The sequence below is a fragment of the Hemicordylus capensis genome, chromosome 6, assembly GCF_027244095.1.
Source record: "Hemicordylus capensis ecotype Gifberg chromosome 6, rHemCap1.1.pri, whole genome shotgun sequence".
NCBI lineage: Eukaryota > Metazoa > Chordata > Lepidosauria > Squamata > Cordylidae > Hemicordylus > Hemicordylus capensis.
Window position 1 is genome coordinate 114,218,752 of NC_069662.1, and position 23,342 is coordinate 114,242,093.

The 23,342-nt window shown below is 43.4% G+C and overlaps 1 protein-coding gene across 2 annotated transcripts in view; it reads left to right on the forward strand.

The window, feature by feature from the left end:
• The window catches only part of ANKRD28 (ankyrin repeat domain 28), a 216,101-nt gene that overhangs the window by 1,548 nt on the left and 191,211 nt on the right, over positions 1 to 23,342 (forward strand). The gene's annotated exons all lie outside the window — the stretch shown is intronic.

A 23,342-nucleotide genomic window follows, 5' to 3' on the forward strand; every position in this document is an offset into this window, starting at 1 on the left:
GCCCGCCAGTCCGGGGAACGATCTGGGGCCGCCACCGCTCATCTCCCCACCCCTTTCTCGCCCTCTTCCTCCCCACCCTTCACCTCCTGCTCTCTCTAGGCTCCTCCTCCTCTCCCAGGTTACTCTGTGGCTTAGGCCTAACAGGTGGCAGCGAGTCGGCCCTTTTCTTCCGCCCCCCCCCCGGTACCCTCGTGCGCTCCAGGCCGGCCCTCGCACATGCACACAGGCACGGGGGGCTTTACTTATGCTCTGCAGCTGGTGCGCGCTGCTTCCTCTCAGCACACCTAGAGTGTGCTCCCGGGGTGCGCCTTATGCACGCAACGACTGTGCAAACTGAGCAGAAAACTGTGCCCTTTTCCCCTACATGGCATTGGCCAAGGGGACTGCTGCTCTCGGAATCCACCCTTTCTAAGAACACAAGAAGAGCCTTTCTGGATCAGAACAAAGGTCCATCTAGTCCAGCATCTGGTTTCCCCAAGTGTGCAGAGGAAAGCTCACAAACAAGACCTTGTTCTTTTTATGATAAAATGTAAACCACCTAGAGACTTTAGTAGTGGGTGATATAAAAATACGTTAAATAAATAAAATAAGGCCCCTTTCACCCAAGACATTGGATATAAGAGGTCTGTGCTGCATTCACCACTTAGCTTAACATAGACTGTCTCCTTTCAAATGGAGTTGCACATGTATCTAAGGGTCTCAGATAACAACACTGGCATGCATCTGCCTTTCAGCCTGATCTATTTAAAATGATACTCATTCTCCTGTGCAACTCATGTCCTTAACTCTCTCATATCCTAGTCCATTTTAATGCAGTGCCACTGTGGCAAAACAGATGTCTGGTTTTATTTGGGGTTTTTTGGGGTGTGTGTGTCCCATGGCTTACTCCCTCAAAGAGTTCAGGATAGTATGGTTTACAAGACTTTCTCACTTTATTCTCATCATAATCCTGTGAGAAAAGTCTGTTTCAATGAAAGACTGACTTGATAACATAGGCCGGGTTCAGGTGTAGCAGGAAACTGGAGGTTGGTGAACCCACTGTTTCAGTTTTAAACTGTAATTCACACACGTTTGTCAAACCACAGCCCGCCAACCTCCAGTTCCAGAAGAGGGGAGCCCCTCCATGCTGCGCAGCTGCCGAGGCCTATCCCAGCAAGCATTTCTGGAGCCCTCCGCCCACCCTTGGCATAGAAAGGGCATTTAAAGCCTCTTCTAACAGTGATGGTACCACCCCCCTGAGCCCTGCACCCACATATGTCCTCACAAGCACGATTTATGGGGCTAGGGGCAATATTTCCCTGTTACTTGGAAAAAGAAAGGGAACATGTTGACATTCTAGGAGGGGATATGTAGATGAGGGAGGGCAAAGGATCTGGCCCACCGTGACCTAGGATGCTCTTGCAACGGATCACCCTGGCAAGGCAGTTCATGCAGAACAAACCAAACTCCAGCTGCACCAGCAGCTTGCTGCCATTGGGTTAGTCCTTTCATGAGAGGGCCAGGTTACGGGGAGGGGCAAAAGGTTGTGAGCCTTAGGTCTTCCTTCAGACTGCATGCTCATGAGTTGAGTTACTTGCTCAAAAGAGAGCCCTGCTTGTGTGGGGTCCCCCAGCTCCATGGTAGAAGATAGAACAGAAGCACTGCACCCTCCTGCCTGTGAAGCCTTGCATGCACCCAAAGGAGATTTGGACACTGCATGTGTTGAAGACTGGCCACGTGTGCGGATGGCGGCAGGGGCCCCCTGGGTGGATGGATCTTTAAATCCATTCAAAATTCCCGGGTTTGGCCCAGCATCATGCCTTATGCGGATCTGCTGGCACTGGGGTTTGCGGGAGAAGGGAGCCCCGATTTCCAGCAACTCCTGGACAGCTGGGTCACCATTTTTGGGCACAAGTAAGGGCTCACACATATCCACATGGGTGGGTGTGCTGATGGGGCACACTTTGACAGCAACTTGACAGTTAAAGACAGGGAACACTCATCAGGGTACCCATTCCTGTGGCTTTCCTCCATAGAGCAACACTGGCTTGATATAGAACCCCAATGGCCTGGCACTCTTGTGAGAGAGCGGTCCACGGGAGAAGGTGTTGCTTTATCATCACATAATATTAGCGATTACTAATCTGAGCCCCCACCTTGTTCCCCACTGACAGTTTTTCTCATGAGTTGTGATGGGTTGTCCCTATGGCCTTACACTCTCATGATTGAGCATTCCGTACCGGGTCAGCAAACTTTATCCGCACAGTATTAGGCACTCTCCTTTGACAGGATCGCTACCGACCCTCTGCCCTGCTCTTGAGTAAACCTGGGGTCCGAACACTCCCCCAGGAAGTGGTTGGGCCCTTCCCCAACCTTTATGTTTGTTTTTTTTTAAAAAAATAGAACTTGGCTGCTAGAGAATCTCTGCTTGGGGCTGCCTCTTAAACCTGACTTAATCTTAAACTAGCCGACCCCGCACAGAGCATCTGTGCACTCTTTGGGGCTGGCGGTTACCTCTCCCCCCAACCTTCTGCCCCAGTCTCTGCTTCCAGGCCCAGCCACCTCTCCTCCTCACTGCCACTTCTGCCCCCCCTTTCTTTTCCCCCTCCTGGGCCTTGCCTCCGTGGCCGGGCTGGGCCCACCACCTCTGGCTTCCATGGACAGGCTGCTGCTGTGGCAACCAATCCTCCTGGGTGCACCTCAGCCAATCAGGCGCATCTGTTGCCCAGTCAATCAGCTGGCTCTGGGACGCACATTCCAAGGCACACCCAGGAGAATTAATAATCTTAAATTGCTGGGCACCCCTCCACTGCCAGATGTTTTCCTCTTGGCGCTGTGATGGGGTGCCCTGCTTGTGTTACCACCTGCAGTGTCTGCGCTTGTGAACATACATATTTGTGCTTCATTTTTGGGGAGCAAAGCACTTAGTGCTTATCCTGTGGGGTGTTCCGTTCCTGTCTCTGATGGGGTGCCCTGCTTATGTTGCTTGCTGACAGCAGGTTATCCCTCTCATGGGAGAGCCGTGAGTACCATAGGGCGTAAGCCCTAGGTCTCCCTTCAGACTGCACACTCATGAGTTGAGGTAATCCCTCAAAAGGGGGGTCTGCTTGTGTGAGGCCCCCAAATCTCCATAGGAAAAGATCGAACTTTCACTTCCTTCTCAGGGAGCAAAGCATTTAGTGCCCACCCTGTCATCCCGCACCCTTTCCCTCCTGCTTGCCAGGTGGTGGGGGGGGGGAGCAAGGGACAGAGAGGGAAGAGGGAATGCCCCTTTGTGGCTGTGCTGTTTGACAGGCTGACAAGCCTGCGATGGGAAGTGCCTGGCAAGTCCATAGGTGGATAGGTGACAAGAGAGCGGGGCTGGTGCTCATAGAGGCAGCCGATGAGAAATGCCACAGGCTTGCAGCCAGTGCAATCCCAGGCGTGTCTGTGCTGTTACTTTTATGATTGTGGCCAGAGGTGCTCTTACCCCTAGATTTTTAGGCTGAAATCCCTCTGCATTCCTGGGGGCCCCAAAATCATTTTTAGTCTGTTCTGGGTGGTGTGGTGTCATTAAAAATGTGTTTAAAATACTGGGGGCGGGGTGGGTGGGTACAAAAGCCTTTAGGTCCAGGCTCCAAAATTACCTAGGTGTAGCTCTGAGTCTAGGGCCTCCACAACCCCTGCGGCCCAAATCCTGTTTAGACTCTCCTGGCTGGTATGGTCACCTCTGACCTGCACTGCGCTGGGCAACTGAGTGTGATTGTGACCTGTGCCAGGTGCTTTAGAGACGGCGGTGGGGGGGGGGGAGTGGGGAAAGAAAAATTTGGGATGGGAATATGTTAAATTGTGTGTTGAAATATCTCTGCTACTTCATATTTGCATAAATATACACCATGTGTTAAAAATATGGTGTGTATGTGTGGAGGTGGATGATACTTAATTTGCAGTGGGGGAGGGGGCAGGAGCAGCTCCAAAGGCCTTTAGGTCCAGGCTCGAAAATTACCTAAGTGCACCTCTGGTTGCAGTTTGAAAAGTGGCATGAAACCATGGTTATGGTGGTGTCCAGGTTCGGATGTAAACTTTCAGTGGCCAAACCGGAGGTCTCAGCAGTGAACCTTTGTGAAAACCAAAGGTTCAAATTAGAGTTTGGCGAGGCAAGCCGCAAGTTGCTTTTGGCCCAAAACAGCAGTTTCAAGCATTTGGACGTACTGCGGTTCCAACCTCTGCCCCAGTGGCGGCCTGTGAACGCACCTCCGAGGGGGGGGGGCGGCGGGGGGAGGCAGCTTTAAGAATAAAGTAATTTGAGACTCACCTCCATCGCGGTGGCGGCACCTGAACGCTATTTGGAGCTGCAAAGTGCCACCCAGCAGCCCCTACAGCGGGGAAGCGCCACTGCCACTGAACTGGCCACTGGCGGGGCCTTGGCTCCATGGAAGCCAGGTGAGTGGCGGAGGTGTTTCCCCACCATAGGGGCTGCTGGGCAGCATGTTGCAGCTCTGGATAGCATTCAGGTGCCGTAGTGGCATAGGTGAGTCCTGAATTACTTTACTCTTAAAGCTGCCTCCCGCGGCCCCCCCCGGAGGCACGTTCATGGGCTGCCACTGCTCTGCCCCTTTAACTCTGGTGCGGTGTTACAGCTGAACCTAGCCACAGTGTAAGCTTTATGGCCATGCACAGATTTGAACCTAGGTCATCACAGAGCCTCTCTGACTCTGATGAAAGTGTAAGATCTATACCAGAGTTATATCCAAAGAAAGTTAATCATGAATAAATCCTATTGAAATGAATGAGACTTAAATTAATCACGACAAACTTGCCTCATTGATTTCAATAGTGCTTAGTCATGGCTCACTTCATTTGGCTACAACCTATAGAAGATTATTCTAGACTTATTTTCTCAGCTAGGGCAGAGGTCCAATTCCTACAGTATGTTACGTGTCTAGCAGTCTCCCTCTCTAAACTTATTCACATAACATTTGTAAATAATGTGTGTATTCTAGTGGGAAAGTGAGATGACTTTTGACTTGTGAATATATAAACATCAGGTGCTTTATTTAGATATGTTTATGGGAGGAAGCAATGGTAAACTCCTCCTGTATTCCACCAAAGAAACCCACAGGCCTCTGTGGGTGCCAGAAGTCAAAATCGACTTGACGGCACACTTTACCTTTACTACGTATTGGATATATTGCATATCCCACTATCTCTTCTTTTCTGACCTTGACATGTTGCCTTGTGTATTAAAAGTTTAGTCTCCTGGATTTATTGCTATCGTTGCCATCTTTTCTGTTTTAAACACGCACTTCCAGTATTATAGGACTTTTTTCTAGCATTGTGCTCCTGCTCACTTACTGTTTATAGTACAGATGCTGCTCTTCACCTAATTCCTAGCTTTTTCACTTGCTGTGTGCAAAGTTTTCCCAGTATTGTGCATACTTAGTCATAGGCATGAAGTATTCCAGAGATGGAAAGCTCCATACCATAGTACTCATGTCTCCTCATCCTTTCTTTGTATTCCTGTTAGCTAAAACAATGTGTTTTACAGTTATTGCTTTATAAAATTTAATCTGAAACTATATTCAGGTTGCTTAAGTGACAACATAGTGGGATTATATCTAAGCCTCATCTGGGCAAGTACATACAAAGTGTATTGGATCTTACGCAAAGCTTGAGTCCAGTCTGAGTAGAGGTTTTAGACTAATATCATTGTATACTGAATATGTAATTTCTGAATATGCCCATGCATAAAAAAAGCAAAAATACTATGTGTACGTATATACTACAATAAAACTTTGAAACAAACTGCTATCACCAGATTTTAAAGCACATCTATATTAAGTATATGCTAGGTAAATAAAATATGTACGTTTTTTCCATTTTCAAGTAGTTGAGGTACTTTTTATAGTTTGAATTGTGAAATGATTTATACCAAGTAGATATCAATGCCTGTTAATATCAGTGACACTTTGAAAATAATTTGCAGCTATAGTGTATCACTCTTTTTTTTTGTAAGAAGGTAACATTAAACAAAAGAATAATTTTTTCTACCCATTAATAAAAACAAATGTGGTGAAATATATTGGCAACATATTTGTTATTATAATTAATCTGCATTAATTATAGACTAGTTAATCATATCTAAACACCATTGAAATCAATGAAACAAGTTAGCTGTGACTAACTTAAATCCCATTAATTTCAACGAGACCTAGTAATAACTAACTTAATCCAGATGTTGCCCACTTGTTGGTAGTGTGATATTTTTTTAAACTGTAGTCTGAATAAATACTGGTTTTCTTATTTAGAATTCTGTTTAGTTACAGTGCAATCCACAGCAGTTCCAGTTTGCTGATGATATATTAATTTAAATATAGTTTAATTGGAATTCTATGCATTCCCAACAGCAATGTTTTGAGGAAAATAGCATGTAAACAAGTGATAATATAGTAACTTATATGTATAGGCACTCCCCCAGTAACCATGGCAACACTACTGACACATACAGATCATGGAGTAATATACCAACTATGCCCCAAAAGTAGACTTACATGGAAGGAGCCAGTTCATGCACAGCAATGGGAAATGCTGCTCTGATGTTCCCCTACCTCTCCACATATACAAAACAACCTGCCAGGCACAAGGATTCCAGTGCCTTCAGCAGAGTCAACCATTGTGGCACTCTCAGCCACCGATAAACTCCAGAAATACTTGCAGACGGGGTTTAGATCCCCTTCATGCGCAGCAAACATCCTTCTGACTGGCCAGAACTCAAAGAACGAAGGATGGATAATCCAGAAAAACACCCAGATGGCTCTGCAGCTCATGGAAGGAAGAAGATAAAGGGGGCAAGGATTTACTGGGAAAACAATATGTATGTGAAAAGAGAACAGAAGTTTTGTCATAGGGAGGCAAGTAAGTTAGTTTTTTAGGACAAACAAAAAGGGTGACTAGAACTCTCTGCTTTCCTGCTTCTGTCTTTTTTATGGTTGTGTTTTGGTGTGTTTTGGTTTTTACTGTTTAAACTGATTTTAAGGTTTTAAATGTGACTTTTATGGAGTTTAATTGTATTTTAACTTTTGTAAACCGCCTTGAGATGTTTTATGAAAGGTGGTATAAAAATTGAACAATAAATAATTAAAATAAACTGAAGTTGCACAGGAAACAACTGGTTAGTTCACTGGGACAGAAAATGGGCAATGTAAATGTGAGTTCCTTTAGGAAGAATTTTTGGCATAAACAAGATTAGAACCCATTACAAGTCATGGGCATTCTCCCAGCCCAAAGATCCAGCTATATACATCAGGACTGAGTAGGTTGCATAGGATCTCCTACAATACAGGTTTCACACAGAGTCCTGTCTCTACCCCCCGCGTGCGCACACACATACACACATAATCATGCCTGAGAGAATGCAGTGCCAGAGCCGATTTAAGGGCATGGGCCAGTAGCTCCATTGAGGCAATTCCTTTTGCTTAATAATTTAGGTTACCTTATGTGTCATCCAGCTCCTGTTATCCCATATAGCAATGTGAACCACTTTTGTAAAGAACTTTTGTTGAAAAGCAGTATATAAATATAGAAGTAGCCATGTCTCCCCCATAGTTATTTGCTGCAGTTTATTTCTGCTCCATGTTCCCAGTCTGATCTTGCAGGGCAAAAAGTTTTATGTGGCCAGCAATAACACTGGTTGTATGGAGTGCCTGGCTTTCAGCAACAGAAATCATACCTGCATGTGGGGATTCATGGGCAGCAACCTTCCCTTTTCTCAACAGTTCATTCTTTTCCTTTGATTCCAGTCTGGAAGAAAGAGACACTGTTTCTACCTGTTAAGACAGAAATGATTGACTAGCCAGTACAGTTCAATTCATGTTTTCAATATTGTGAAGGCGTAGCTGGGGGAGAGGAGGCCTGTGTTTGCCCCTCTCCCTGGTGGCCCCTCGGAGTGAGGGAGATAATGAAGAAAATAGGGAGGGGTGGAGCAGGGCAGCCTAGAGGAGCTGGGGGTCCTTAGTTTTTTGAACCCATCTGCTCAATCATAGCTATACTCCTGGGTGGAATGAAGAATCAGAAAAGCATTTACTCCAATCTTCCTTGGACATGTAGTCTTCCTTCTCTCCTGCTTACCTGTATGGTATGAATTGTCCTTGCACCTCTAGTTACAAATGGAATAAAAGTTCCTGTTGGGTGTCTGAGATATCTGTATATTCTCAGGCTCAACTGTGCAGAGTGCTCATTTCTTGTGTCAAGTACTCTTTCACTACATATCTCATTTCCAGTGCAGAGTGATAAACCTCCAGGTTGCATGCTCTGTAATCCCAGTTAAGGCTTTTTGTCAGGAGTTTATGTACTACTGTTGGTGTGATGTGATTGGCTGCTGTTGGTTGGAATCTTATGCTGAAATCCTATGCTGTGCAGGTGGAATTGGGGCGAGGGGAGGGAGTGGCAAAGGTTTTTGACTTTTATTTGAGTCATGAGTGTCTTAACTTCATCTCTCACTGTTTTGCTGTTACCAGGAGGTGGGACAAGAATAGGGTCAGGGAGTACCGGATGCTAACCTGGTCCCACCCTTTATTTTGCTAGCTCCTGCAGCTGTTGCTGTCCATTTTGGATCCTTGCACTGGTGGTAAGGTTGCTCCAGTGTAACCCTGGTGATACATATGTAGAGCTGTTGATTTTGACCGATCTTCAAGCTCCACCAGTGCTGGGGAATTAGTCTGCCTCCTACTGTCCAGCTGGCATAATTGGACTATAGGATTGCACTATTAGAGTACTGCCATGATCTCAGAGTAAGAAAATAAAAAGTGATATTTTTATAACATCAGTAAAGTGGATGTCCTGTGCCACATTAATTACCATACTTGAGTTTCTCTTTCACAACAACCCTGTGAAGTAGGTTAGGCTGAGAGAGAAGTGACTGGCCCAGAGTCACCCAGCTAGTATCATGGCTGAATGGGGATTTGAACTCTGGTCTCCCTGGTCCTAGTCCAGCACTCTAACCACTGCACCACTCTGGCTCTCATTAAATTATCATTATTGATTAGATTATCATTACTGGTGTGATCTCAGGGCTGCCTCACATATTCTTTTCTTGATATGAGTATTTTCATATATGAAAACACATGACACTTGCATGTATATTGTCTTCATATGTGTTTTCACACTCATTATAGCAAACTTATATTGGGCAAAGTGGCCCTTGGAGTTGCCCTGATTGTCTTAAAAAGACATTTTGTATCTAATACTACTATTACTACTTATTTACTGCTTTTCAACAATAAAATTCTCAAAGTAATTTACATTAAAAAGAGGGGAAAAGGTGGAGGGAGAAGAGATATTTCCCTATCCCAAAGAAATCACAGTCTAAAAGAAATACAAGCAACATCATTTGAGGAATGCTGTGCTGGGGATGAATAGGGCCAGTTACTTTCCTCCAGTTTAATACCGTGTTTCCCCGAAAATAAGACAGTGTCTTATATTAATTTTAGCCCCCCAAAATGCACAAGGGCATATTAGCGGTACACCAGAAATTACTACTAGGTCTTACTTTCGGGGAAACAGGGTACAAAGAGAATCACCACTTTGAAAGGTGCCTCTTTGCCTAGTTAGTAGTGATATGTGACACATTCTTTCTGTTCCTGTGTGTGTTTGAGGTGGCTGAACTTTATTAGTGGGCAAAATGATAGCAATTCACTTCATAAATTTTAGAAAATGCAAAGTCATTCACTACTAGCCATGAGTGCTCATTTCTTCTAAGCTACCAAGTTAGATATTTGGTTTATTTATATTCTGTTGGGCAGATCTAATGAATCTTTTCATTGATGTATAAATAAAATTCAAGTTCTTATCTGAAATAGGTTATATTGTCTAACTTTACCTTTCAGCATGCCAAATATGTGGTGGTGATGAAAAGACAAAGTATGCTTGTGTGCTTGGAACATGTTTGATGAATTTAATTCTTTCAGTTTGTGTATTCTGTATTGTGTTTACACATTTATATTGTCCTACGTACTAGTAGTTGTCTTTTGTACTAGCAGTGTCTGCAAAAATTCCAGAATTCAGGGGGCAGAGCATTTCTGTCTTGATTGACTTCATGCTCCATTGTTATGACTTCTAGTTCTGTTTTCTTCCCACATTTTGTTTACAGCAGAGGTGTCAAACTCAAATGGGTTGTAAGGCCAAATTCCTTGTTTATCAGATGCCTAGGAGCCACACCCATTATTTTGCATTAAAAATGTCGGTTTCATGGACAGATACCAAGCATCAGTTCTACTTTGGACACTAAAATTTAAAAGATGTTATATATATTATTGGATTGCTGTATCCTAGGAATCCTAGGAACAAGATGCATAAGGATATCAGCAACAAATGTCTCCAAGTACAAACATTCTTCCTTTCAACACCTGTAACAACCAACACCCTGTCTTATGAAGACAGTACTTGTACCACATCTCATATCCCACACTCCAAGAGACTAACCGCTGGCTACTTCTCCAGAGGGGAAATGCTTGATTAACAAGCAGAAGGTTGTCGGTTCGAATCCCCACTGGTACTATATTGGGCAGCAGTGATATAGAAAGATGCTGAAAGGCATCGTCTCTTACTGCTCAGGAGGAGGCAATGGTAAACGCCTCCTGTATTCTACCAAAAGAAAACCACAGGACTCTGTGGGTGTCGGGAGTCAAAATCGACTTGGCGGCACACTTTATCTTTACTTCAAATAACTATGTGAAATTCATTCCAGGCCCAACCACTTCTTGGCAGTTGTTCCCACAGAGTTGCAAAGTTACAGCAGTGATAGAAGCCACAACTAGCAGCATTCAACTGAAATATTCTAAGCTCTTGAAGGAAGACATAGATCAATGCTTCCTCCATTACCTTGCCACTTCCTTCTTTCCTGGTTTAAATTTCCTCCTATTACTCAGTTCTATGTATAGTTTTGCCCCAGACCTGCTTCCTCTTTGGTATCTCCTTTCTATTTTATGCCTCCACACTCAGATGCTTGCTTTTTAGCCCATTGCCCACTTACTTGAGCGACTCTTCTCTCTTGACCACCGTTCCTCGCACTACTTTCCCCCCTTCCATATAGTGTAGGAACCCTTCTGGTCTTAAATGCTGTGATACTTCTTCAGGACCTTCTTTTTGTCAGCTCCATGTCTCTGTTGCTTCCTTCTTCAAGTCTCATTGTTCACCTACCTTCTTCTTTATTTTAGCCTTCACCTTTCTTTCTCAGTCCTTTGCCTGATCTGCAGTCTGTACTAGACATGTAAAATTTCCAGAAATTTTGAAGTCATGAAAACCCCCCGCTTCTTGGAGGGAGCAGGCAAAATGGAAATGTTGGGGGGAAATCGAAACACAGTACAGTATTATGCAGTTTTTCCTAGCACCCTTTATGAGTCTAATGTCACATTGTTTTTTAGGAGCATTTAGTATGTATAGCCTGCTTTGCTCATAACATTGATCAGGTTCGGTATATAACATTTAGAAGTTCTGGGTCACTACAGTACTTCTAATGATCTTTAATGACTTATGAGAATTGAATTGCCTTTATTGAGACAAGCATCTTGACCTTTTCACATGTTCCTTGATTTCTTGATCTGGTATACAGTATTTCCAAACATAGACCAGTTTCTTTCACATGCTTTAGAACAGTGTTTCTCAAACTTTTTGGAGTCAAGGACCGCTAAATTCTTCGTGCAGAGTTTCAAGGACCGCTACATTCTTCATGCGCAGTTTCCCGGACCAGCAGTTAGTAAAGGGGTTTCAAGTCTGTCTATCTGTCTGTCTGTCTGTCTATCTATCAGACTTCTATACTGCCCAAAACTTGCATCTCTGGGCAGTTTAGAATGAAAATAATATAAGCATTAAAATAATTAAATTTGGAATCTTTTGCAAACATTGAATATTAGGGGTTCTTAACCTTGGGTCCCTCAGTTAAACTCCCATAACCCCCAACAACAATGGCATTTGGCCATTATGGCTCGGGATTATGGGAGTAGAAGTCCACCAACGTCTGGGTACCCAAGGTTGAGAACCCCTGAATCTAAAAGCCTGGGTGAACAAATTTGTCTCCAGTATGTCTGGAGTGGAGGTGCTTGTGATTACTCAATGGAGAGGGGATGCTGGGCCATTGGAAAAATTCAAAAGCTACATGGGGCCAATGAAAACAACATACAAGCAAGCCCCACTGATGCAAGAGGGAAACAGTGTTCCCTCTCAAGGCGCCTCGACCACAACAGGCAGCTGGGTTTCAATCAACCAACCTTTGGCTGCAAACAATGAGCATGCAAGAACCAGCAGCCCTTCAAGTGGCGCCCACTGCCATACTTTTTCCTCCATGCCCCCGCATCGCATACAGTTTGAAGCTGTAAAGATAGGGAATAAGATAGCTATAGGAAGATCTCAGCAGCACGTGGAGGCAAGGCACAAGAAGGGTCCCATGCCTCCGTGATACTCTTCCTCTTCCGTGCCATGTGCAAAATTGAGGAAGTGTGCCCCTTGATTTCAGGGGGGGGGGTTGACTCCCAGTCAGGGACCGGCACTTAACCCTTCGGGGACCGGCAGCGGTCCAGGGACCGGTGGTTGAGAAACACTGCTTTAGAAGATGCAGGAATCTAAAGCAAGCAAGATGCTTGGGAGAGTAAAGGTCAGAACACCTTTCCTTATATCTGAACACCTTTTCTTAAACATTTTATTCATAATTCCAAAAGAAAATATTTTATAATCCAAACTTTTTTTTGGGGGGGAATGAAAGTCCGGGGGGGGATGGACCCCCCCCCCCAAATTTTCCCAGGTTTCCTCCTCCTTGGGCCTTCACATCTCCAGTCTGTACCCATTCTTGACTGGGCTGCCTAACAGCATTCCCTAAGGTATGCATGTGTGCGTGCACTCACATATTTTTTGATGTTCGCTCAGTTAATTTTAGATCCTACTCAGGTTGAATCAGGAAGGCTCCACTCTGAATGCATGTGCACACACACTGCCTTGATACTGACTCCCAGAACAAAACTCATTTAGTGCACAGATGAAAAAAATTAGAGGGAATACTGAAAGTCCATAACCTATTAATCTCCACCAAATTGACACCTTTCCCTTGTTTCACGGAACACTTCTATTCTGCCGTATCAGCTCACTCAATTGGGGTCAGAGGCTTTAATGCTATAAACACAATATAATGCAGATTATTTCAAGTCATGCCATAAGCAGAGAAAATAGGGGACAAAAAAGATAAAATATTCCTCCTCCAAAGGCCAGGCATTAAAGAACACACATGAATGATATCTTGGCCTTGGAATGTGCAGAAACAGAAAATGGATGAATGTTTCTGATCATGTGCTTATATGGCATATATACCTGTCCTCTCTAGGGTTCTTGTGTGCCACTGCTTGCGTTCTAAATGTTTTTACCTGCCAAGGTTATGCTTCTCCCTGTTTTATTCTGCCAGCTTAAACATCTCTGTCATCTATCCAGCGCTCTGTTTGCCCCAGGCTAGAAATTTAAAGGCTTGGGAGGAAGTAAGTTTGAGTGTACACAGAGACCTACAAGGCCTTTTCCACTTTGGTTTTTAATAGAAAAGATGGGAAACCTGGGTGGGGGTGTTTATAAAACCATTTTCTCCCTCAGAGTAGGAGGCCACTGCTTACAAAGGGTTAACTCCCTCCTCTTGCTCCCAGTAGAAAGGAAATTTCAGGTAATTTTCAGATAGCCAGAAGTCTGTCCCTTCTCCCAGTATTCTCAGTTCTTTCCTGTCTTTGCTACTGGTAGGACAGACTCCTTGGGGCTACTGCCCCAGTTTCCGATTTTGACTTCAATGTTTGGTGAGCAAAAGAAATTGATCTGTGTTTGTAGTCTAATCAATATATGTAGTCTAATCAAGAAAAGCTATCCTGTGAAAGGCCAGCGTGGTGTAGTGGTTAGAGTGCTGGACTAGGACCAGGGAGACCCGAGTTCAAATCCCCATTCAGCCATGAAACTAGCTGGGTGACTCTGGGCCAGTCACTTCTCTCTCAGCCTAACCTGCTTCACAGGGTTGTTCTGAAAGAGAAACTCAAGTATGTAGTACACTGCTCTGGGCTCCTTGGAGGAAGAGTGGGATATAAATATAAAATAATAAAAATAATAATAATTAATAATAATTAATAATAGAAAAAGTTGAAGAAAATGAAGATGTAAAAATATTATGGGACTTCCGACTACAAACAGACAAACATCTGCCACACAATACACCAGATATAACTGTAGTCGAGAAGAAAAAAAACCAAGTGAAAATAATAGACATAGCAATACCAGGGGATAGCAGAATAGAAGAAAAAGAAATAGAAAAAAATCACCAAATACAAAGAACTACAAATTGAAATTGAAAGGCTGTCGCAGAAAAAGACCAAAATAATCCCAGTGGTCATTGGTGCCCTGGGTGCAGTTCCAAAAGACCTTGAAGAGCACCTCAACACCATGGGGGCCACAGAAATCACCACCAGCCAATTACAAAAAGCAACTTTACTGGGAACAGCCTATATTCTGCGACGATATCTATAACAACTGACAATAAAATTCTGGCATCCCAGGTCCTTGGGAAGGACTCGATGTCTGGATAAAACAAACCAGTCAATAACACCTGTCTGACTGTGTAAACAAGAAATAATAATTAAAAAATAATAATAATTTTCGGGCAATTTCTTTTCTGTTCAACTGGAAGCTGTTTGTTAGTTAATAAGTGTTGCATCACTTCATCTGCTATTATTCCAGTTAATAATTTGAACATGTCTGCCAACCATGTTCAAATTATTAACTGGAATAATAGCAGATGAAGTGATGCAACACTTATTAACTAAGAAACAGCTTTCAGTTGAACAGAAAGGAAATTGCCCAAACACCAGAGGCACAAAAGACCAGCTGCTGATTGACAAAATAATTTTAGAAAATTGCAAGAGAAGAAAAACCAATCTAAGTGTTGCATGGATTGACTACAAGAAAGCCTTTGATTCATTGCCTCACACATGGATACTAAAATGTTTAGAAACAACTGGTATCAGCAAAAACATTCAGATATTTATAAAAAAAGCAATGAGCATGTGGAGTACACAGTTAACAATCAATGGCGAGACACTTGGACAGGTTAGCATTAGAAGAGGCATTTTCCAAGGGGACTCACTATCCCCTCTGTTGTTTGTAATCGCCATGACCCCACTTTCACAAATACTAAACAAAACAGGCCTCGGATACCAAACATCTAAAACATAGCAATAGCAATAGCACTTACATTTATATACCGCTCTATAGCCGGAGCTCTCTAAGCAGTTCACAATGATTTAGCATATTGCCCCCAACATTCTGGGTACTCATTTTACCGACCTCGGAAGGATGGAAGGCTGAGTCAGCCTTGAGCCCCTGGTCAGGATCGAACTTGTAACCTTCTGGTTACAGGGCGGCAGTTTTACCACTGCGCCACCAGGGGCTCTGAAAAAGAACATCCAGTAAAACCAACCATCTGCTGTACGTGGACAATCTCAAGTTTTATGGAAAGTCCCAGTCAGAAATCGAATCACTGCTAAACACTGTCCGTATATTCAGTAGTGATATAGCAATGGAGTTTGGACTAGACAAGTGTGCTGCATTAATAACGAACAGAGGGAAAATAACAAAAACAGAAGGAATAGAACTGCCCAATGGAAGCAAGATCAAGAAGCTGGAAGAGAAAGAACATTACAAATGGTTGGGCATTCTCCAGGCTGATAACATTGCACACACTGAAGTTAAAAGAAAAATTGGAAGTGAATACATCAGGAGAGTTAGAAAAATCCTCAAGTCCAAAGTCAGTGGCGGGAACAACATACAAGCCATAAACACCTGGGCTATACCTGTTATCAGATACACTGCAGGAATAATAGACTGGACCCAGGCAGAGCTAGAGACGCTAGATCGTAAGACCAGGAAAATCATGAGCATCAATCATGCTCTGCACCCCCGCAGTGATGTAGATAGGCTCTACCTCCCTCGCAGCTCAGGTGGAAGAGGAATGCTGCAAGTCCATCAAACAGTAGAGGAGGAGAAAAGAGGCCTTGAAAAATATATCAAGGACAGTGAAGAAGATGCACTCCAAATGGTCAATAATGTGAAACTATGCAACACCAATGAAACAAAGCAGGCCTACAAGAAAGAACAAGCCAAGAACTGAGCAGAAAAATGGAAAAATAAGCCACTGCATGGTCAATATTTGCACAATATAAGTGGAAAATCAGACATCACCAAGACCTGACAATGTCTTAAGAATGGCAACTTGAAGAAAGAAACAGAGGGTTTAATACTGGCTGCACAAGAACAGGCACTAAGAACAAATGCAATAAGAGCAAAAGTCGAAAAATCCACAACAAACAGCAAGTGCTGCCTTTGTAAAGAAGCAGATGAAACCGTGGACCACCTAATCAGCTGTTGTAAAAAGATCGCACAGACTGACTACAAACAAAGGCATGACAAAGTAGCAGGGATGATACACTGGAACTTCTGCAAAAAATACAAGCCACCTGTAGCCAAAAATTGGTGGGACCATAAAATTGACTGTGTAAAATAATAAGAAGCTTGTTTAAGTGAGTGCAAATGTTCAGTTGTCTGAAGTCCATGGAGCTAAAAGTTCAGAATGAGAAGCTATTGATCTTTCAGAAAGTGATGCTCATTAGAGAGAGAAATCAATATAAGTTTTTCAAGGAGATACTGGGGACCCTCTACCATCACGGGTTCTCCATTTGTGGTTTTGGCTATTTGCGGTTGAGCTATATATACCCAATTTCCATTATTTTGAGTGTGAATTTTGGCCATTTGTGGTTCCTGTCTGTGTGACTAATGAAAGCAGTGTGGACCTTGTTGGATCTTTTTCACCTGGTATTTGGAGGATTATTTTTGGCAAATTTCAGAGGATTTGGGGGGCCATTACTGGAGGAGCTGGATTGGCCATGGTACAGTTCTGTACTCTACTCTCATTTCTGTCTTTCCTCCAGTTTTCTCTCATTTTTTAGCACTTTTTCCTGTACTGAGGAACCTAAACCCATTATTTTCATAGGCTTCAATTATCATGGTTTCAGCATTTGCTGTGGAAGCCGAGAATGTAACCCCCATGATGATCGAGGGCCTCCTGTATTATTTGTTTGAATGATGTGATATAGGTTTCATGTGTCTAACTTTATACACAGTTGCTATGGTGCTGTGTGTAATGATGATGTATTATCAAAGAGTTTAATATTATTTATATAGCACCATCTGTATGCATGGTGCTTTACAAATAATTAGTGACAGATTTAATTCAATATCTAGATTTACTGTGATCTGTTAGACAGGAGATAACTAAGTTTGGGTCGCGCCCCCCCCCCCCCCAAGTGTTGGAAGCAGTTTGAAAGTAGGATTATTGGTAGTAGTATGTGCATTTACTCCTTTGTTGCCTCTGAAACAGTGCTGAAGGGTGTTTCGTCTTTTTATTGTTGCTCCTGTTTCTGGATAATACTGGCAAGCTGAGAAGAGACTTAAGTCCATATAATAGCTTCCCTTTGCTTGTTTTATGTTGATCGTTTCTATATTCAACTCTTATCTATTTTTCCTGTTTTCCCAACTGGTAAAAAAGTTATGTTTTTGTATCTTTGGGTGAAGCAACTTATTGCTGAATCTCTAAATAGGTATATTTGCAATTCTTGTTTGAGTAAAATTAAGGCATTTATATTTCATAAAGTTGTATAAACCACTGTTTTCCATATTTGGACTAAATGGGAGACTGTGACCTTGTTCACACAATAGTTTGAATCTAGGTTTAATGTGGTTTACTTACATTAGCATAACTGTGTAAACCCACGCCAAGGTGGTTTATGACCCAAGATGAATCAGATTTCTGCCTTGGTGTGGGTTCACACAACCATGCTACTGTCAGTAACCCACATTAAACCCAGATTCAACTGACTGTGTGAATCAGGCCTGTGTTTCTTGCAAACTGTTATTGGAAACCGCTCAATTTCCCCCATAATTTGCAGAGGAGAAGGGAAGGAGAGAATGTTGAATTGGTCTGTTGGATCTTTCAATAGGAATAGCTATTTCTCTCTTAATTGTGCTCAATAGTTGGTCAGATAAATATTTGAGCTGCGGTGAACACTGCTTAAGTGGTAGTACTGCTTTAATTAATTTTGATGTTAAACTTCATCCATGTCAGAATTCTTGATCAGGGTCTACCAATACTTATTTATAAAATAATACAAACTAGCCGACCCTGCACAGAGCATCTGTACACTCTTTGGGGCTGGCAGTTACCTCTCCCCCTCCTTTTGCCCCAGTCTCTGCTTCTGGGCCCAGCCACCTCTCCTCCCCACCACCACTTCTGCCCCCCCCCCCCACTTTCTTTCCTCCCTCCTGGGTCTTGTCTCTGCGGCCGGGCTGGGCCTACCACCTCTGGCCTCCATGGCCAGGTTGCCGCTGTGGCAACCAATCCTCCTGGGTGCGCCTCAGCCAATCAGGCGCGTCCGCTGCCCAGCCAATCAGCTGGGCGCTGGGACGCACATTCCGAGGCACACCCAGGAGAATTATATATATAGATACAAAAAAAATATCTGTAGGGTTTTAAAATAAAGGCTCTCTTGGGGGAATTACTGTTTTTCATGTTTTAAATAAATTATTAAAACAGCAACAATCTTTGTGCTTTGGAGACTGTGGTGGCTGCTGCCTCTAAACTGTAGTCTAAGTCTAATTTTTAGAGCATGTGTGTGACAAGCTAGGTTTGTTACTGTAGCAAATATTATGTACTTATGACTCTCTAACTTTGACTGTTCTTACTAAGAGACTGATCAAAGTGAGGAAAAATATGATTGTGTTTTTTTAAAGAGGTATGATTAAATTGATTCTTGATCCTCCCTAATAGAGCACCTGCTCAGAGCACTGCCGGATGAATATACCTTTGCTTCTAACACAGAGCAAGTTCTCATGGTTTTAATTGCTTGTAGTGTATTCCAGGCTTTGGCTTTTCCACAATGGTACTAGATAATCTAGATGTTCTTAATGCATCTATCTATCTATCTATCTATCTATCTATCTATCTATCTATCTATCTATCTAATTTATATACTGCTTGATATATGTATCTCTAGATGGTGTACATAATTCAAAATGCAACAAACAAAACAGAATACAAATAAAACGATTTCATAGCATAAACACTGCCCAGAGCCTTCGGATGGGGTGGTTTATAAATGTAATAAACAAACAAACAAACAGTTTAACATTAATTTTAATTAAAAACCTGAGAGAACAGGTGCATTTTAGGGAACTTTTAAAAAGCAATGGAGATGGAAAAGCTCTTATTTTGACAGGGCAGCTACAGAGAAGGCCTGGTCCCGAGAGTCACCACCAGACGAGCCTATGGCAGCCATAACTTGATCTCCTCAGATGATCTTAATAGGCGGCAGGTTCATGACAAAGGAGGTGCTCTCTTAAATACCTGGGACCCAAGCCATTGAGGACTTTATAGGTAATAACGAGCACTTAAGCATTTTGCTCAGAAACATATTGGCAGCCAGTGCAGTTCTTTTAAATTTGGTGTTATAAGGACTCTTTGGGTTGTCCCGGAGACCAGTCTGATTGCTGCATTCTGTACCAGTTGTAGTTTCCGGCCTATGTACAAAGAGTGTGTTACAGTAGTCAAGCCTGGAGCTTACCATCATTAGTACTACTTTTTAATGTCATTTACTGCCAGAAATGGGCATAGCTGATGTATTGGTTGAAGCTGATAAAAAGTGCTCCTGGCCACTGCGTCAGCCTGAGAAACCAGAGAGAGTATTGGATCCAGGAGCACTCCCAAGCTACATACTTATTCTTTGGAGTGGGAGAGTGTAACATCTATTCATCATTATCTCCTCAACCTAAGTCATAGTTACTCTACACTTTCAAACCATGCTGGTCATGTACTTGAAAGGGAGTTATGCAAGAGCTAGATATGAATCTCACTTCTGTCTCTTTAAATCATGTCATGAAAACCTTCACCCTTATTTTGTGTAATGCAGTTATATGTAAGATGAGTTATAGGTTTCTGGCACCACTTTTGACAGTTCTAAGTAGAATCACTTTTTTTCAGTTAATCAAAAATAATTATATGTCCTACAGGTTGCTGAATAGGTCTTGATTCCTGCCTATATTTTTAATTTATTTTTAGTGTAGGTTTGTGCAACTTGATAACTTTCAACTTAATAGTTTGTACCGTATGTACAGTATTGTCTTGACTTATGACTAAATCAAATACTTAAATGACTGTGTGAACACTGCATGGAAATTTTGTCTAACATGGCATGTGAGGCTGGTTTGTCCTTAATGGGATAGTTCAGGAAACCATGGTTTCCTGCTATGTGAACATCTACTAATTCTAAGTTGTGTGCTTCCTTGTCCCCTCTTTCCTTGACTTGCACTTGTCAACTTCCTGGATTAAAAAAGGACATTGTAGAACTGGAGAAGGTACAGAAGAGGGCAACCAAGATGATCAGGGGCCTAGAGCACCTTTCTTATGAGGCAAGGCTACAAGGCATGCTCTCAACACCTGCCTGTAAGCTTCCAGCGGCATCTGGTGGGCCACTGTGTGAAACAGGATACTGGGCTGGATGGGCCTTGGGCCTGATCCAGCAGGGCTGATCTTATGTTCTTATGGTCTGTAAAAGTTTCTGTTATTTAAGTGTCATTGACAAAACTACATATAGGAGCTCCAAGTGAGCATCGGCACAGAAGCCTCAATAGGTGCACTTATGTCAGAACAGCTAATCAGTGGTTCTTTTCTTCCTGCATTGCGCAAATTAACGTTCAGCAGAGTTGTCTAGGGTTGAGAGGGAGTTAGTATGTACCCCCTCCTCCTTGAATTTGAACTTGGAACCATCAGTCTCTTGCTGCAGTGTCTTTAATGACTTTTTTGTGGATAAAATCACTCATATTTGGGCAGAGCTGGCTTCCACGGTTACTGCAGAGTCTATTGTGGAGGTGTCCAGCAGCTCCTCTTATAGGATTAGATTGGATCTCTTTCAGTTTGTGACTTCCGAGGATGTGGACAAACTGCTTCGGACTTTGCCTCCTACCATCTGTTCTCTTGATCCTTGCCCAGCTTGGCTTATCTCATCTGGTAATCATATTATCAGAGAGGGTCTGGTAAATATTATAAATGCTTTTCATCTTGCCTCTGTCTTAAGGAGGCTATTATTAGACCTTATATTAAGAAACCTGTATTGGATCCCACAGAGTTAGCTAAGTACAGACCTGTTTCTAATCTAAGAGGCACCTTTTACCGTGGTGATTCTCTTTATTTAGCAGGGGGAGAGTAACTGGCCCCATCCACCCCCAGCACAGTACTTTTAGTGACTGTTGCTGGTGTGTGTCTTATGTTTCTTTTTAGAATGTAAGCCCTTTGGGGACAGGGAGCCATCTTATTTGTTTGTTATTTCTCTTTGTAAACCGCCCTGAGCCATTTTTGGAAGGGCGGTATAGAAATCGAAATTATTATTATTATTATTATTAAATCTTACATGGTTGGGCAAGGTGATTGAGGAGGTGGTGGCCTCTTCGCTCCAGACAGTTTTGGATGATACAGATTATCTAGACACATTTCAAACTGGCTTTTGTGTGGGCTATGGGGTTGAGACTACCTTGGTTGGCCTGATGGATGATCTCCAATTGGTTATCGACAGAGGGAGAGTGACTCTGCTGATCCTTTTGGATCTCTCGGCAGCTTTTGATACCATAGACTATGGTTTTGTTCTTACCTCTCTGGTAGATTACAGATGGTGTTGCTTGGAGACTGCTGTTCTGCAAAGTGAAAAGTAAAATGTGGAGTGGTGGAACTCCATACTGTCTCCAGTGCTCTACCTGAAAACTGCTGGCAGAGATTATCAGGGGATTTGGTGCAGGGTGTTCTCAATATGCTGATGACACCCAGATCTATTTTTTCACCAGTGGATGGAAGTCATCAACTTAGTCTGGGCTGTCATCTTCACATGCTCAAGAGACAGGATCCAATTAGATTTCAGCAGGCTAGTATCTGGTAGTTAGCTAGTTTGTGCTCTAAGCCCAGTTCCAGTCCTGGCTAGTTTTTCTCTGCTTCCTTCCCTCTCAGTCTTCTTTAGTGTGCCAGGGTGGGAAGGGAGTAATTTTTTCCTTCATTTGGCTAAATTCTAATCTCTTTTTCTGTTTTGCAATTCAGTTTATTGGGTGGTTATTTTATTACTTCCGGTGTTATTCTTTGTGTGCCCCCCGCCCCCCTGCACCTCCACTGAAATCGAGGCAGTTCAATTGGGAGATATGTTTATGGGGTCTCTTTTGGAGGGCCCCCACTCAGACTCCAAGGGCAGACTGGTGCAAAAGCACCCCTCATCTGAGGCTAAGCACCTCACTCTCTCAGAGCATGGAGTCTTCCGCTCCCCTGCTTAGCTCAGCAGAGTGCAGGCACAAATACCGCCAAAAGGTGAAAAACAAGGAACATTCACAGAAGCACTGGAAAAAACAGCCACTTTTTTCCGCTGTGCGTTTGAGCAAACACCCAGATCTATTTCTCCATGTCAACCTCCTCAAAAAATGACATACCTTCCGTAAATACCTGGGTGGAAGTACTGACAGAGGTACTCACTTTATGTTCACCTTTTATGACATGACAGTGGTTGTATCCATTTAAAAAAAACAACAGCTTGTTTTAAGAACAAGAAGAAGTGTATGTTTGTTTGTTTTAAAGGCAAATGGTGCTAGTGCTCCCGCCAAGAGTGTGGTAGTATGAGTCCAAAAGTCCGCTCATTCAAGATTTTCCCTGACTCAGGGTGAATTTTTTCATGATCACAATCACCCTATCTATATAATTAATTCTCTTAGTGGCATGCATGTCCAGGATTTGGCGGCGGAACTCTCGCGACACACTGCGAGACTTCCGGCAAGAGGCTCGGTGGAGTGAGGAGGGAGGAGGAGAGGGGGAGAGAAAAGCGATGGCACACAGGCGGGGGTGGGGGAGAGAAAGGCGGCGGCAGGCAGATGGGGGGAGAGAAAAGCCGCAGCAGCAGGCGGAAGAGAGGGAGAAAAAAACAGCAGCGGCAGGGCCCTTTTTGGCTGCCTGCTGCCCGGTGAGGCTCTGTCTGTGGGGAGGAATAGGAGGGAAGGAGGGCTAGAGAGCATGGGGCTGAAGGGAAAGGGAAGAGAGGAGAGACCGGGGGCCGGGGCAGGAGGAAGAGGGAGGGGGAGATAGCCGACCACAAAGCGCCACACAGATGCTCTGTGTGGGGTCGACTAGTGATTTCTTAAGTCATCTGGGCAGCGTGGGGGGGGAGTCACTCTGTGCAGTGTGCTTGAAGAGTTAAATACTAGAATGGGCTAGACCAGACCTGTACAACATAAGGCCTGGGGGCCAC